General features: G+C 41.6%; 1 protein-coding gene across 1 annotated transcript in view; it reads right to left on the bottom strand.

Moving 5' to 3' along the window:
- Positions 1-15,774, bottom strand: part of LOC133116708 (cysteine/serine-rich nuclear protein 3-like) — a 32,805-nt gene extending 17,031 nt beyond the window's left edge. Inside the window, exons 1-2 of the mRNA XM_061226589.1 lie at positions 15,568-15,774; positions 7,749-7,855 (exon numbers count right to left, since the gene is read on the bottom strand). The gene's annotated coding sequence lies outside the window, so the exon portion shown is untranslated. The remainder of the gene's footprint in view (positions 1-7,748; positions 7,856-15,567) is intronic.
- Positions 15,775-16,275: the final 501 nt, after the last annotated feature.

Here is a 16,275-nt window from a genome sequence, read left to right as displayed (position 1 = left end):
GACTGCTAGTTCTTATATGAACACACAAGTCAAAACTATGGAAGTACAGCAAGCACTAATTGTAGATGTAACGTGCAGGTCGCGTCCGCCCATAAGGGGTTAAAACCCAGTGCTGTTTCCCTTTTGACCATTGAAATATAAAAAGAGATTCAGGCACACTGATCTGAACGAAAATTATGCCATTTATTCCATAAATAAGTGCCTGTATGCACTTACATATTAAGCAACAGGTGGAAACGCCTCACAGAGCTGGCATGAACGTAAAGGTCTGTTTGAGACTACTGATCCCACAAGTCTTGGAGAACAGCCAATTATGCACTTAATAGTCACCGACTTTCCCCACAATGTAACTTACTGGCTGGTGTCTCTCTGCCAACTTTGAAACGCAACATAATTTCCAATCAGATACGAGACCGAATCCGGTTTCTGTGCTCTCGTCCCGTTTGTCAGAAAAAGGACTCATGAGGGTTTGAAGTGCCTGGCGAGTCCAGCAGTGTTCAAATTCAATCTCGCCGTCCTTAATGATGCTGCTTCCTGAAAATGTCATTTGCATAGAGAACGCCGGTGTGTACACAGAGGCCACAGCCTCGGGGAAACGCATATTTCTTCTGATTCACCAGCTCCTGAGCACAGAGCTACAGACAGAGGAAAATTAACTGACAGATACCAGATGCACTTTAATTTCCTTTCGCTCTCATGCATCACCATACAATATAATTGCTTTGCACATTTTTTAAGGGACATACTCTTTACACTGTACTTTGTGTACGTAAGTCTGTGGTTAGAGAATGAGTGCTTATAATGTATGCTGTACTATTTTTTCAATAACAATAACCTTTATAAAATGTTCCATTCATTTATTTAGCTTCCATCTTGTCTGTCTTGGCTGCTCCTTCCGAGTTCTGATCAAGTGTAGCTGGGTTCTGGAAGTAGGCATAAAAACTGTATGCTTTGGAGTGAATCCATTCTATAATTAGTGGGGCAAGTTATAGTGGGGCTTGTGAGACCCACAGCCCCACAGTGTGCAGGTAACAGACTCAGCCAAATGAACAAAGGGACACCAACATCACTCTGCTTTTGCGTATTTTCATTTCTCAACTGCCAGTCATTCTCCGAGCAAGGAAGGAATGAAAATAAGGAATGCTGTGCTGCTGTATGTAGCGTATTTCAGCATTATTTATCGTTTGTGTTTTTTCCAGCTCACTTGAAAATCGCTTTGAGTCCTGAAGCTTCTTTGACCTACAGCCAATCTCTCTTTTTTGAACCATATCAAAAGATGCCTTTCCATCAGAACCTTGGCGGGTCACTTTCAGTTGTGCACAAATTCCTACCTCTAGAGACTACAACTCCAAATTGCATTGTCAGGGGAAGCAGTGGGAACATGATTTCAGAAAACCACACATTATTTTGCAGTGAGGAAACAAATCATGGTTACTGCAGGACCAAGGATCTACAGTCTACAGATCTACTGTTATTACAGTCAATGTGCATGGCTCGCTAACTACAACTTCCCATAAGCCTTGGTGTCCATCTATTTAGACCACTTATTCCTGAACTGTCAACTGCGTAAAGATTACTAATGCTAAGGTATGTTCATGTTCATTTCCATTTGGAAACCAGGGTCAAACTGTGAATGAACATTCTGAAAATCAAATTCTCGTCAGTCTATTGGAAATGCAGCTACAGTATAAAATTAAACCATTATTAGTGTGAATGTGAAGCAACACACTACCGTTATTCGGAAGTCAAATTTATTATTAATTATTATTCCGCCATTTTTTCCACGGCCTACTCCTCCCACAGTTTTCGAACCATCGACACCGAAACAACTGGAAAATGTCTGGCACAATCCCCAATGGTGTGCTTGTTCAATGCTTTTTGATATTCCCATTAATGTCCAAGATATTTAAGGTTTTCCAGGGGATTAAGTCCCATAGGAATTAATGGGGTAATGTTCAGTTTCTAGAGTGGTGACAGACATTCTGCAGTTCAGCCAATCCACATTATTTCTACAAATTAGCTGTGTGCTCATGGAAGCATGTGAAGTCACAATAGCCTCTGCCCTCTAGCAGAGTTCATATAGAATAAGTAACCACTTCATTAAGTAAACCTGTACACTAGTTTATAAATGCAAATGTTTAAACACCATCGTATTAGCAGAAGTAACAACAGTCCACAGATTTGCCGCAATCACACTCTGCATTTTCTGAAGGAAATGCACATCTCTAGTTATTATTATTATTATTATTATTTTAAATCAGAGAACGAAGTAATGACGTAAGGCCTCACGATCCTCAGCCCTTATACCGTGCAGGGGCAGATGAAACGATAGAGGGGATTGTTGTATAAGGGAAGCCCAAATCTGCAGTTAAATAAGCCAGGACAATGAGAAGCAGAAGGGGGGACTCTGAGGCCTTGCAGTAGATAATGATCTTGGTTCGTAGTGGGAACTCTGCACTCGTAACTGCCAGTCTGAGTGGGGAAGTCCGGGCCAGCTGTCAACATTAGTTAAAATTGCCCTGCTCTCCTCTCAGAATGTTCTGTGCTGAGAACTCTCCTGCGTCTTAGTCCAGGGTAAACCTTTTATACACACAGTGTGGGAAAATGGGCTTGTGAATTCTGCCTGGTTTTAATTAGTGTCCATCCGGACCACCGTCCTTGCTCAGGGCAGGGAATCAGTCAGGAGAGCCAATTCATGACTTCTCTATTCAAGGGCCAAGAGTTGAATGAATAGATTGTGTTTAAAATAATGGCCTACGATGTGTTTAGGGGCCATGTTAAGTTATTTAGCTGACACTTTTATCCAAAGCGACTTACAGTTGAAAAGCTAAGCAGGGGACAATCCCCCCTGGAGCAATGTGAGGTTAAGGGCCTTGCTCAAGGGTTGGATCTTAACGTGGCTACACCAGGGCTTGAACCACCAACCTTCCAGGTCCCGGTCGTGTACCTTAGCCACTAGGCTACAGGCTGCAGCCATTACTGTGATATTGCAGAAAGAATGTTGGGAAACTTTGGCTCAGGCGGTAAGAGCAGTCGTCCGGCAGTCGGAGGGTTGCCGGTTTGATCCTACCTTAGGTGTATCAAGTGTCCCCGAGCAAGACACCTAACCCCCAAATGATCTTTAGGAGCTGGTTGGTGCCTGGCATGGTAGCCAATTGCCGTTGGTGTGTGAGTGTGTGAATAAATGGGTGAATGAGAAGCATCAACTGTAAAGTGCTTTGGATAAAGGCGCTATATAAATTCCGACCATTTACCATAAACAGTAGAACATCCAGCAGAAAATCTTTTTTCTTTTTTTGGGAGAAAGATCTGGCCAGCAGGATTGTACTCCATTGTGACTTGGGCCCTGGGTCACACAGGGTCAGAATAGTGTGAGCACCAGGATAGAGAAGGCAAGGGTATGTCATTCAACCTCTGTGGGATCAGCACAAAGCCAGAATCCAGTGTGAGCTGTCTCAACACTGTCATGTTCAACGATAACACCCTCCCTCTGCAGGCCTTTCAAAGGGGCCTGTGATCTATCAAAATTCTGTCTGAAATTCAGAGGCCATTATAGAGTAAACCCTGGATCCTGGCAGAAGATGCTTTTAGTCGGAGTCGTTTGGAGAGTCAGGGCTCAATGACTCTGTTCAACATCGTGGGGCTCTTGTGTGAGGCTCTTCAGTCTCCAGTCTGATCACAGCTAACCTGTTTGATACTGAAGTCCAGAGCTGAAAGCCTGATCTCTCAGCTCTCTTTAAGCTTCTGGCAGTTTCAGAACTGGGGAGTGAATGATGCCATGGCAGATTGGTGCTACAGGCCATGGGTCAATTGCTTAGCCACTTAGCGTGTAGTGATTAAGGTACATGACTGGGAACAAGAAAATTGGTGGTTCAAGCCCCGCGGTAGCCACGATAAGATCCACCCTTGGGCCCTTGAGCAAGGCCCTTTACCACACATTGCTCCAGGGGGGATTGTCCCCTGCCTAGTCGATTGAACTGTAAGTCGCCTTCTTTCTGATTCTGATTGTTTGTTTGGGTAATGGCAACTACCTACATTAACTAAAGTTAACTAAATCCAGTTTAAAAAAATGCCAAAGTATTCCCTTGACCACACTACTCCAAAGCATATTAGTATGAAAACCCATGGCATACAATTTATATGTATAAAGATTTAACCAAATGCATAGTGCAGGCTATTTACAGTGATCAAAACAAAAGAGAAAGGACACTGAGATGAACAGAAAGAAAGGTTGCCATAAATAAGGTCTGGTCGAATTAAATATATAATTAAACAGACTTTCACAGACAACAGTCTCATGTTACACAAGCACATAGTACCACACATACTAGCTTACTATCTCCTACTCTATAGCTACTCTATATCCTATAGCTGCCCTGTCCTTGCTAACTGAACACTATCTAGCCCAGTACCAGCTACTCTGCTTGGAGCACACCATTTACTAGGTAATGACAGGTAAAATAAAATGCATGCAAATAAAGAAAGCAAATATAACTGATTAATACTAAATTAAATAATAATTAAATAGTGTGGTGCAAAAAGATTAAAACAACATCACCAATACAAGCAGATATGAGGGTAATTTCCAGTTTATTAAATGAATAATATCTCCATGTAGCCTACAGCACACACTGTAGCTACATTTTCAGAAGTGTACTTTCTACAAAATAATGATGCAGCTTCTATAAAAGTAGGACTTGTCATGCCCAGAGATGCAATGTGCACAGAAGTCAGGTGTCATACCCTGGCAAATCTTCAGCTTGGCAACAAATGCTTGTTGCCGTCAACAGCTCACCACCCACACGGTGAAAAGAAATAGACGGAAAAGAGGCTGAAGATAGTTAAAAATAACTATAAATCATCACAGAGGGATGTATACACTACACATCCACCAAATACCTATTCAAAGTAATGTCAGCGGGTGTACCTGAAAAATATGTTATATGCCCTATAATGGGTGTATAATGGGTGGAGCAATGCAGGGTTAAGGGCCTTGCTCAAGGGCCCAACAGCTGTGCGGATCTTATTGTGGCTACACCAGGGATCGAACCACTGACCTTGCAAACCATGTACTGTAACCATGTACCTTAACCACTATGCTACAGGTCGCCCTACGTAACATTTAATATAACGTTAAACATAATGTAAACATAAAAACAAAGCAAAATCTGCATTTATATAGCGCCTTTATCCAAAGCACTGAAAATTGATTCTTCTCATTCACCCGTTCACACACACACTCACACACCAATGGTGACTGGCTGCCATTCAAGGCACCAACCAGCTTGTTAGGAGCATTTGGGGGTTAGGTGTGTCTTGCTCAGGGACACTTCAACACAGCCAGGGCTGAGATCGACCCTCCAACTGGCAGACGATCACTCTTACCTCTGGAGCTAATGTCACTGTGAATACTTTTATTTGCCTCAAACTATGGGAGGACCTGTGCAATAATAAGTAATAAATAATAATAAAATATAACCCTTTACCCTTATAGTAATCTCACACTTACATACATGTATAAGTAAAGATAAATGCCTTGTAAACAGTCTATTAAGATGAGAGGAAATGGGGTGGGGGGTGGTGGGGGGCTGAAAGATGCACGTTCATCAAAGCTGAAGAGAATGTGCAAATCACAGCCAAGGACAAATGAGGCAATTAAGAACGAAACAAGACGTTTAGGCGAACACTGTGCAGTGAGTGGTTTATGGAAATTAAGCTTGCATCGCTCCTCTACGTGCTAACGTGCTAACCGCAGGCCACAGACATCCCGGCGCACAGGAGAGGGGGGAGTCAGACTGCTCGTCTACTTTACACTCTGCGCACGACCCAGCCTGCCGCAGATCGATTCTGCACTTCGCCCAACAACAAAAACACTATTATGATATTTTCTTGTTAATTCTCCAGTGGACAGGGACACTGGTAACTGCAGGAGGGATAGCGATGAGACTGCGTTTATGTGTTCAGGCGATTGTCAGTGGAATGGCCTGCCTATCGCAGTGGCTTCGGTGCACGTACTGTACACACCATTAACTACAGAGCTGGCTGCAGAGAGCAGGGCTCTGCCTGTTACCATGGAGATGAAATGCTACAGTGCGCTCATGACTTACTGTATGACAGTCTGCGTTACAATTATACACACAGAACAATATGCAGGGCACATTCACAGTCATTCTCCTGCTCCAGTAATATTCCTAATTGGCCTAATATGATCTCATGCGGAGTATCTTGTGCGTTCACGTGCTCTCGGTCTGTTCACGGTCTCATCTTCACCATCTTTGACCTCTCAATCGCCGTTCATACAATTAAGACCCATTAAGGACTTGTTGTACCCATATGAATGATGTGATGTACAACTCGAATTTATGCTGTTTCGGGTTACTGAATTAAAGTTTAGATTAGCAAGTACTGGGGGAGGGTACTGTATGAATGTGCAATGCAGTCACTGACTTGTGCATGTGGATTAATTACATTACATTACATTATATACAGCGCATACATATGTTTCCAGTGCGCTTGGCCAGGTGCTGACCCAGCCCCATCTCTGTGGTGTGATCTGAACTGTAGTATCACGTAGTAAACTCAGAACTACGGTATTGATGTAAGCATGGATAGGATGGGCAGGTAAAGGAGAATGAGGTATGTGAATGTGATGTGGAACTGGGCATGATGTGTTATTAAACGAGTTGTCCTGAAAACATACTTTACATCGCAGAGGCAAATCATTAACCCAGTCCACAATCTCAGAGTCTCAGTGAAAACCACATTCTATGGCTTTTTTCCCAAAAATGTGTAAAACCTAAAATGTATGTTCAACTTCCTGCATTGTTAAAACAGCGCCCCCAGAAATGATTAATCTGCTGCAAAATGATGCTGCTTCTGTAGAGCTCACTCCCTGACACAAACAGCAACCAAAATGAAAATATTAGTGTGGAACATTGCCTAAAATTTGAAGCTACCACAACGGAGAAGGCGGTGGAAATATTATTTGTCTCTACATAAAGGCACCATGTCCTCATTCTTTATAATTCCGGTCTCATAGAGACATAATCAGAGGCATTCATCACAGTATCAATCACAATGATTACCTGAATAATTCATCAAAAGGAATATTTTATTTATGACCGCATTTTACCCTGCCTCCTAAAAGTTATGGGAAGCCCACAGTTTGGCAGAGACAGAACTGTCAAAATCTCTTAACAAAGAGTGCTCCTTTAATCTTTAATACAAGCACGGGGATCCTGTCTGGTGTCTGAGTTTTCACAGACTTCCCTTTTCTCCACACCTTCCTGTTGAGATTTTACTGTATTATATAAAGGTACAAAGTAACTGTGACAGCATATGACATAATTAACACTATAAAGTGGAAAAATCTACACATACTGCCACACATTAATTGCTCTGCTTTGCAGAATGTTACCATTCTCAGTGTATTCTCAGTATTTTGGCATTTTTTTTACATAGCGCCTTTATCCAAAGCGCTATACAATTGATCACCAATTCACACTCACACTCACACATCAACAGCGATTGGCCAACCATCTTGTCAGGAACAATTGGGGGTTAGGTGTCCTGCTCAGGGACACTTTGACACACCCAGGGCGGGATTGAACCGACAAACCTCCAAGTGGCTGCTCTTACCTCCTCAGCCTGAGTAAATGGTAAATGGAAAATGGTAAATGTTGCTCGCCTATATATATTCTTCTTTTTTTTTCACAGACCATGTGGCAGAATTCGGAGCCGTGTTCTACCTTGATCCGAAGGCTTCTTCTTCGTGCCACATAACACCGCACTGTGAGCAGGGTGGGGCCCGTGAGGTGAGGAGACAGAGGCTTCCAGAACGGTCAGAGGCAGGTGGCTACAGAGGGAGATACACAGTCTAAAATTAGACCCTGAGAATGCACTCCTGCCACCAAAAGATGACTCGACACCTGCTCAAATCCACAGGTAGCACATTCCCAGACAAGCGTCCCATTGTACACCAAGTTTCATGGCCGAGTCCGGCCCCCATTGGCAGCAGTGGCTGAAATCTAACCTCAACCAAGACCTCCTTTCACACAGGGTGACAAGAACATTTTCTAAGAAAAAAATGAAATAAAAAAGTGTAATGATGAGACTAGTTGGGCTGACTGGTATGCTGCTGTTTAACCTTTTTGATGTTTATGTAAAATACATTTAAAAAAGCTGAATGCAGAGCCCGAATAGGCAATGGGAAGATTGTCCATGACGCACACTCTATAAAAATCTAGCACAAAGGTTCTCTACTATTGATATGTAATTATTGTCCCCCATAATTATTGGTATTTGTGGAAACAGTTCTAATGGTGTTTGTAGTACAGTATTGTGCACGTAATGAGAACGTGCGTATGAAGATAGCGGGCTTTTCTTCCCTGTGCTTTGTTCAGTGTTCTTTGGGCCTCATCAAAGCTGAAGCTGATGCAAGAAATACCTACAAAAGAATGTGCAACAGCACATGTGCAAAGGCAGCAGACTAATATTGAAACTCTGTTAATTCCGTGAGTGTTTGATTCATCTGGCAATGCACCTTTGAAGAGTAGCAGATTGTAATCGTATCCAAATTCCTCAGCACTCCCTGCATCCCTTCCAAAATAGCTCACACCACACCACACTTCTCTAAAGACGAGTGAATTCACTGCAAAGACACAAAGATCAGTGCCCATGTATGCAGCCTAGATGCAATGCTTCAGGTTTGATTTCAACCAGTTCTCCTAAATTTCAGCTGCAAGGGCCTCCACAGACAAAGCAATGCTTTAACCTGCCTTTCCGGGCTTTTTGAAACACAATAATCCCTTGGATAATTGTGAAACATTTGCACAGTAATTCATCACTTTAATTTCCTGTGTGCTTTCCTAAAATGTGCTGCCAAGTCATTTTCCCACTTTAAAACAGGTAGGCATAGCAGTGACAGGCCTAGAACACAGTAGAACTTAACTATGCCAGAGCACAAAATCTTCAAATAATGATCAACATGAAATATAATGAAAAATATAATTTTTCTGTGCTTCAGGTCAGCAGCACCCAAAGCACTCTGTATTAATTTATACATTGATATACATTATTGTTAATGATATGGAACACATCAGGATGTCTACTGCATGCAAATAATAAACCAATCTGCCTTAGATTTCTTCAATTCAATTGATCTATTTTAAGCAAATGACTGGTATGCCAGAATTACACAAGAATTCATAAATTGTACAATAACGTAGTGAACAAAGAATTACTGTAGCTGCTCCCTTTCACAAGGAAAATATGTTGTAATACATTAAATAATGAATTTTTTATGTAAGGAGGCTCTCCAAAATATATTTATAAGGTATGCAGATATATGCAAAATAAAAAAATATATATCTTTTTTATTTTGCATAATGAAACATTGTATTATATTCACATATATTCTACTCAAAACAAAGTACAATAGTTGGTATATTGTAATATACAGTATTATCCAATACATTCTTCCATACAAATGACAAGATATTGTACATTTAAATTGCCAGTTTAAAAAAAAAAAAGTTATTCTTGATATTATTAGTATGTGTAGTTGAATACCAAAAATATAATTGCAACAGCCTTCTATTGTCATAAAAAATTACAAATCAAGAATGCCAATAAAAAAAGATAAAACATTAAATATCATACTATTGTAAAGTAAGGTCGAACAATGTTCAACATGTAAACTAGCGCAACCTGACATTTCTATATTTAGAGGATCAATGGTAGAACTAGCTGAATGATGATAAACCGTGAAAAAAATGGCCCTGTTTTCACTTGCCAAGTTTCAAAATATTGGCCAATGTCTCTCAAAACAAGTATGCCTGTGACAGTTGGTCATGAGGGCTGTGCAGTGCGCTTGCGTAGCTCACATAGGCTGCGTCTGGAATCGTGTACTTGCCATACTACTCATACTACGCTTCAATGAAAATCTGTCAGAAATCAGAGTAGTATGCGGTTTCGGACACAGCCACAGTTTAGGGGCAGGTTCCACAGGGTGGCCAGCGGTCTGGGTGGCTGATGAGGGCGCTCAACAGATCAGAACAGAAATCAGTGAGTATGTGTGGAGGGGTGTACAGGGCGGGACGGGTTCATATGATAAATTTGATTTCTTTTTTTAGTATATTTATCTATGAGAACACTGCTGATGAGCCACTGTGCTTTGCACCGGGTGAACTTTTAATAAGCCAGAGACTAACTCAACATTCCAGCCAGCCGCCATGGCAACGAGCCATGCTGTGAGCAGGCCACAACGCTACCACTGAAACCTCTGCTTGGCTCCTTGCCTTATTCCTTAAAATATGTGGGGAAATAAGAAACTGTATTTTACAGTACAACAAAACTACCTAACTGGTCAGATGAACAGGCTTGATGCTGCTGTCCATACGCAGATGTGAGCACGTATTTGGCTCTGACCATTCTTGTTGCGTTATATGACTCAGTGTGAATGACGCAACAGGCCAGGCGTATGAATATGTATGGTTTCCACCGACTGCTGTTGCTCATTAGGAGGCCAGATTGATGAGGGTTGTACTGCCTTAGATCCAACTGTACCAAGATGCAGCCTTCTGAGTCCATCTTACTGTATGACAAATGTATGGCATATTCCGTAATTGAAATGACCTGGCTTATTCATTCCTGCATGTACACGGTAATTGACTGTGAACAGGTTTTAATACCCTTTTAACTCCTTTACGTGCTGTAATTGCATTACATTCTTCTGTGTTGATGGATTGAGCAAAGAGAGAGAAAGGGACAGATGAACCTCGCCCTGTGTGAAAAAATTAAAGACATTATGAAATGGTAGTTAGAGCAGCACTAGGTCCGCGATATGATGCATAAGTGAGTGAAACAAATCTTTCGGGGGAATTTTGAGGAGCGGGCAGTCGATTTGACCTAAGTCAAACATGTCAGAGTTATGTCCTTTCATGCAAGGCTGTGTGATAGGACACTGATTGAAGAGGAATGGAAAATAGACAAACATTTTATCGACATACAGTGGTACACTATGACATAAAATCTAAATTCAAATAGTTTTCCAGGAAGTGGAAACACAAGTATTACAATTGTATTAACTTTATGGAATGTACACTTTAAGGTGTGTTCATATTGAAATGAAGAATTTAATAAATCGGGAAAAAGTTCATTTTGATTTCTTGTCTTTAAAGATGTCAGTCCCTCCCTGCCCTGCTCTGTGTGTACCAGGGGCGTGGGGGTGGATGCTGTGCATTGTGTGCCTGTGTGCCACAATCAGGGCATGACAAAGTAGTGATGTTACTAAAACAAAATTAAAAGCCCCTGCAATATTTACACCGTCTGGTGCCAGCCTGGCACAGCCTGTCCTGGCAACCACTGCCAAGGCCCGACAGCCCACTCCATGCCCTTTAGTATTCATACTACTGAATAAAACACAATAACAAAGGACACACTTATATGATTTACGAGATTAAATGATATTGTAATATGACACAGTAACGTGCACGTATTCAAACTGAACAATAAGCTTCGATAAAACAGAATGGAGTCATATGATCTCTGACACGTTAACCTGCATCCCTTTAAAAGAGTAACACAGTGAGATTGCATTACAATGTGATACTTGCCAGTCATTTAAATGTATTTTAAAACTTAGCCTAAATTTCCCACTATAAAAGTTCACCCAAACTGTCTGTGCGTGGTAATGAGAACTGTTGATTAGCTATGATGTGCCCCCACTTTCCTGTAGGCCAGTGGCGCAAACTGTGGGTCAGGAGGGATAAGCCGAGTGGTTATCCTCATGTCACGAACTATTAGGAGAACATTCTCAACCGGCTGAAAATAGGATGATAAATTTAAAAGGCTTACTACTCCAAAACTAAAGAAGGGATATATTTAATACTTTCATTGTGTTCCTTCAATGCCCTCTTGAGCAAATTGCATATAAAAATATAGAAAGTAAGGCCAACCACCATGTTACTTTAACATCAAAATGGAGGCAAACATTTCCACTGCAGAGTTCTGAAGCTCTTATTGATGAGGCTTCATAAAGGACACCCCAGGCAAAGCCAGACAATTAGAAGACCAAAGTGACTTTATCCAATCAGCAGTGACCTCTGCCTTTTAGAATAAGCAAATGATGGAACCTCCAAGAGGGAGAGAGAGGGAGGGAGAGGGAGAGAGAGCATGCTCCTGCTCATTAGAGGATCAAAGCATAATCTGCTGCAAAAGATTTGGATTTGCACAGTTTAGTTCCCATAATTCCCAGTGCGTTGACATGTTTCAGGTTTCCTAATACAAGCAACTCAAATATGTCAAAGTGAGACACGAAGATGTCTCACATGAAAATATCACCAAAAATAAATAAATGTGATCATAAAATTAAAAAGCTTTTGAGAAAATTATGCCTCCAGAAAATTAGCATGCTTGCAACATTGAGAAGTGTCCAATTGAATGTCAAATTATCTTAATCAGAACACTTTCACTGAATAGTTCTTCCCTTAAAACACTGTTAATGCTCTCTCATCCTTCCCTGACTTTTCCTAAATATTTGGCCTCAAAACAACTGAGTTTTTTTTATTTAAAAAAATCGGATCAGTAAAGAAATACAGGCAGGTTGCGTAATTTTTCTTCACAAAAACCCACTGTCAGTCAACAAACAGATCTGAATCTGCGTTCTTGGTGGAATTGATGAGTAGAAGGAGATAGACGGTGTGAGTATAAAAGCACAGGAAGCCAGAAGTGTGCTGAAGAGATTACTTTTTTAAAATATTGCATTTTGTATTTCTTTAGCTAGTTTTTCCATTTGGTGTTTTGTTTTGTTTTGCACATCTCATCACTTTTCTGAGTATGCCTGTAATATGCCTAGTACTATATAGAAATTCAGTAAATTATTAAATGATATAGCACTAATGTGTTGTAATATTTTGAATGTATAAAGCATTAGCTCCTGTGGCATCTGTGAGAGAAATATATAGACCTAGTCACAAAATGCTCACAAAATGTCTGCGTTATTTCAGTGAGTCAGTGACTTCTTCAATTCAGAAGGCAGGAAGTAATATAATTAAGAATATCCCTGTTCCTGCAGAATTCTTACAGATCAGAAGGGGATTACTGACATTCATGTGGAGTGGAGGTCCCCTTTGATTAACAGATGAATAATTACCTCCTGAGGCCCTGCTCTGCTCTGCTCTCTCCCTGTCAGGGATAACATACCCACTGGTACAGTATAATCCTCTGCTATTAGTCTCCCTGGTACTGTGTTTGAGTGGCACTTAAAGCACAGTAACATCCACCCTCAGGTGGGTAGCACTGATACACTCTACTAACCACCATTATGAACACGTATGTGGACAAAATTAATTACAAATATTTGTTTTGTATTGCGCCTCACAGCAAGGAGGTCCTGGGTTCGAATCCCCGTCGGCGAGGGCCTCTCTGTGCGGAGTTTGCATGTTCTCCCCGTGTCTGCGTGGGTTTCCTCCGGGGACTCCGGTTTCCTCCCACAGTCCAAAGACATGCACGTTAGGCTGATTGGAGAGTCTAAATTGCCCGTAGGTATGAGTGTGTGAGTGAATGGTGTGTGTGCCCTGTGATAGACTGGCGACCTGTCCAGGGTGTATTCCTGCCTTTCGCCCAATGTATGCTGGGATAGGCTCCAGCCCCCCTGCGACCCTGATCAGGATAAGTGGGTTCAGATAATGGATGGATGGATGGATGGATGTTTTGTATTGTTCTCTGTTTGGAGTATGAACTCAGTGACCGCTTTATTAGGTACACCAGTTTAGTACTGGGTTGGACCTCCCTTCACCCCCAGAACAGGCTAATTGTTTGTGGCATAGATTCGACAAGGTGCTAGAACATTCCTTCGACTCCATGATAGCATCACACAGTTGCCGCAGATTTGTCGGCTGCACGTTCATGCGGCAAATCTTCCGTTCCACCACATCCCAAAAGGTGCTCTTTCTGGTGACTGTAGAGGCCACTGGAGAACATGTTCACGGTCCCAGCTTGTGATGACTTGTGACATGGAGCGTTATCCTGCTGGAAGTAGCTATCAGAACATGAGCAGACTGTGACCATAAAGGGATGCATATTGCATATGGTCAGCAACAATACTCAGATGCACATTACTGTATGTGACCAGGGGGTTTCCCCCACAAAATGATGCAACCTGAGGGGATTCCCTGCACTTTTTGGTTCCTCATTCGTCTGACTGTTCATCAATTCCTGACAGGATAATGCACATTTTTTACTTTTGCCTGATGTGCAATTTGGGTGGGAAGCTGCCGCAATTAAGTGATGTTCAATTTGTTTTAAGGGGCCCAAGAAAACATTCCCAACACCATTACACCACTAGCCTGACCCATTGACACGAGGCAGGATGGATCCATGGTTTCATGCTGTTTATGCCAAATTCTGACCCTGCCATCTGCACTTCGAGAAGAAATCGATATTAGTCAGACCAGGCAAAGTATTTCCAGTCTTGAACTGTCCGGTTTTGGTGAGCAGTGAGGCCACTGTAGCCTTAGACTCCCGTTCTTCGCTGACAGGAGTGGAACCCAGTGCTGTCTTCTGCTGCTGTAACCCATCCACTTCAGGTTTTGACATGTTGTGTATGTCAGAGATGCTCTTCTGCATACCACTGTTGTCACAGGTGGTTATTTGAGTTAGTTGTCTTCCTGTTAGCTTGAACCAGGCTGGCTGTTCTCCTCTGACCTCTCTCAATAACAAGGTGTTTTCGCTCGCAGAACTGCTGCTCACTGGATGTTTTTTGTCTCTGCAAACTCTTGTTGTGCATAAAAATACCAGGAGATCAGCGGCTTACTTAGACCGCCCTGTCTGCCACCAACAATCATTCCATTCAAAACTTATTGACCAGGTCTGCATGCTTTAAGCATTGAGTTGCTGCCACGTGATTGGCTGATTAAATATGTGCATAAACAAGCTGGTGTACAGGTCTACCTAAAAAGTGGTCACTGAGTGTAAGTGTGTGTGTGTGTGTGAGAGAGAGAGAGAGAGAAATAGCAAGTAGTTCCATTTTAGCAAAACTTTTGTTTAAACTCACCTGTCACTCATGTGATAAGGCAGAACAGAAAATATTAAAATAAAAATGTGTTTATCATTATGAGTTTATGAATGTATTATTGGATATTTTCAAAACGAATTGCTAAAGATTAAACAATAAATACATTCATATCCACATACTACAAATCGAACCATTTGCATTAGGCTAGATGTACGGATGTGTGTGGATGTACGGTGATCGTGTACATCCTGCGTTTATGGAGACTGGTAACAAAGAAATGACCATGAATAAATGACAGCGTCTCAGTGCTTACAGATTGGATCTCAGCGAACCCAGATCCGAATGGCATGTACTATATTTCATGGTGTGGTGCCATGTATGCCCTTTTAATCTCATTAGTGAAATAAACAATATGTTGTAATATTTTCACATAGGATTTTACAGCGGCTGTTGTCTACGCCGCGCCAGGAAACGCGAGTAACCGTTCGGAAAAAAGGTATACATATACGGTGATTAAGAACATGTAACATAATGAAGCGAAGACAACTTACCATTCATCTTGTCAAATCATAAGATGTCTCGCAAGCTCTTACGCACTATCCCTCTGAACGAATGACGATGCTAAAATATTACATTTTACATTTGCGCGTCATATCCGTTCAATATAAAACGACTCCGTTTCATTGCGGTGATACGAGTTCTGTAATTATGGTCTGACCATTTTGCTCGTCACCTCATCTGCATACTTGCCTCTGAAGCTAAACCAATCTTCCGCCTGCTAGAGAAAACAATGGTGCAGGATCTGTCTGACAGTCCTACACAAGCAACGTGACTTCGGCTGACCAATCGTTCCCAAATGGAATTTCAAATTTTGTCCCTTTGGGAGAGAATGAGCAATTGCAGCATGTAACACAGTGAGATTGCATTACAGATAGAAATGACCAATGTTTATCTGATCATTAATGTAATGTTGGCAATTGTGAATATGTCTGACATAAATTGAAATGCATAAGTATTGGGACAGTGACACAATTTTTGTTTTGGCTCAGTACTCCAGCGCATTCAATTTGAAATAAAGCAAAGAATGAGTATACACCCAGTGAACACTTTTTTAGGTAGATATGTACACCTGCTCATGAATGCAAGTCAGCCAAACACGTGACAGCAATTCAGTGCAAAAAGTTCAGTTGTTCAGACCAAACATCAGAATGTGGAAGAAATTTGACTGAGGATTGATTGCAGATGGCAGATTATCTGTT

This window comes from Conger conger, chromosome 17, assembly GCF_963514075.1.
Source record: "Conger conger chromosome 17, fConCon1.1, whole genome shotgun sequence".
In the NCBI taxonomy this organism is placed as follows: domain Eukaryota; kingdom Metazoa; phylum Chordata; class Actinopteri; order Anguilliformes; family Congridae; genus Conger; species Conger conger.
This window is presented reverse-complemented; position numbering and strand designations above follow the sequence as displayed.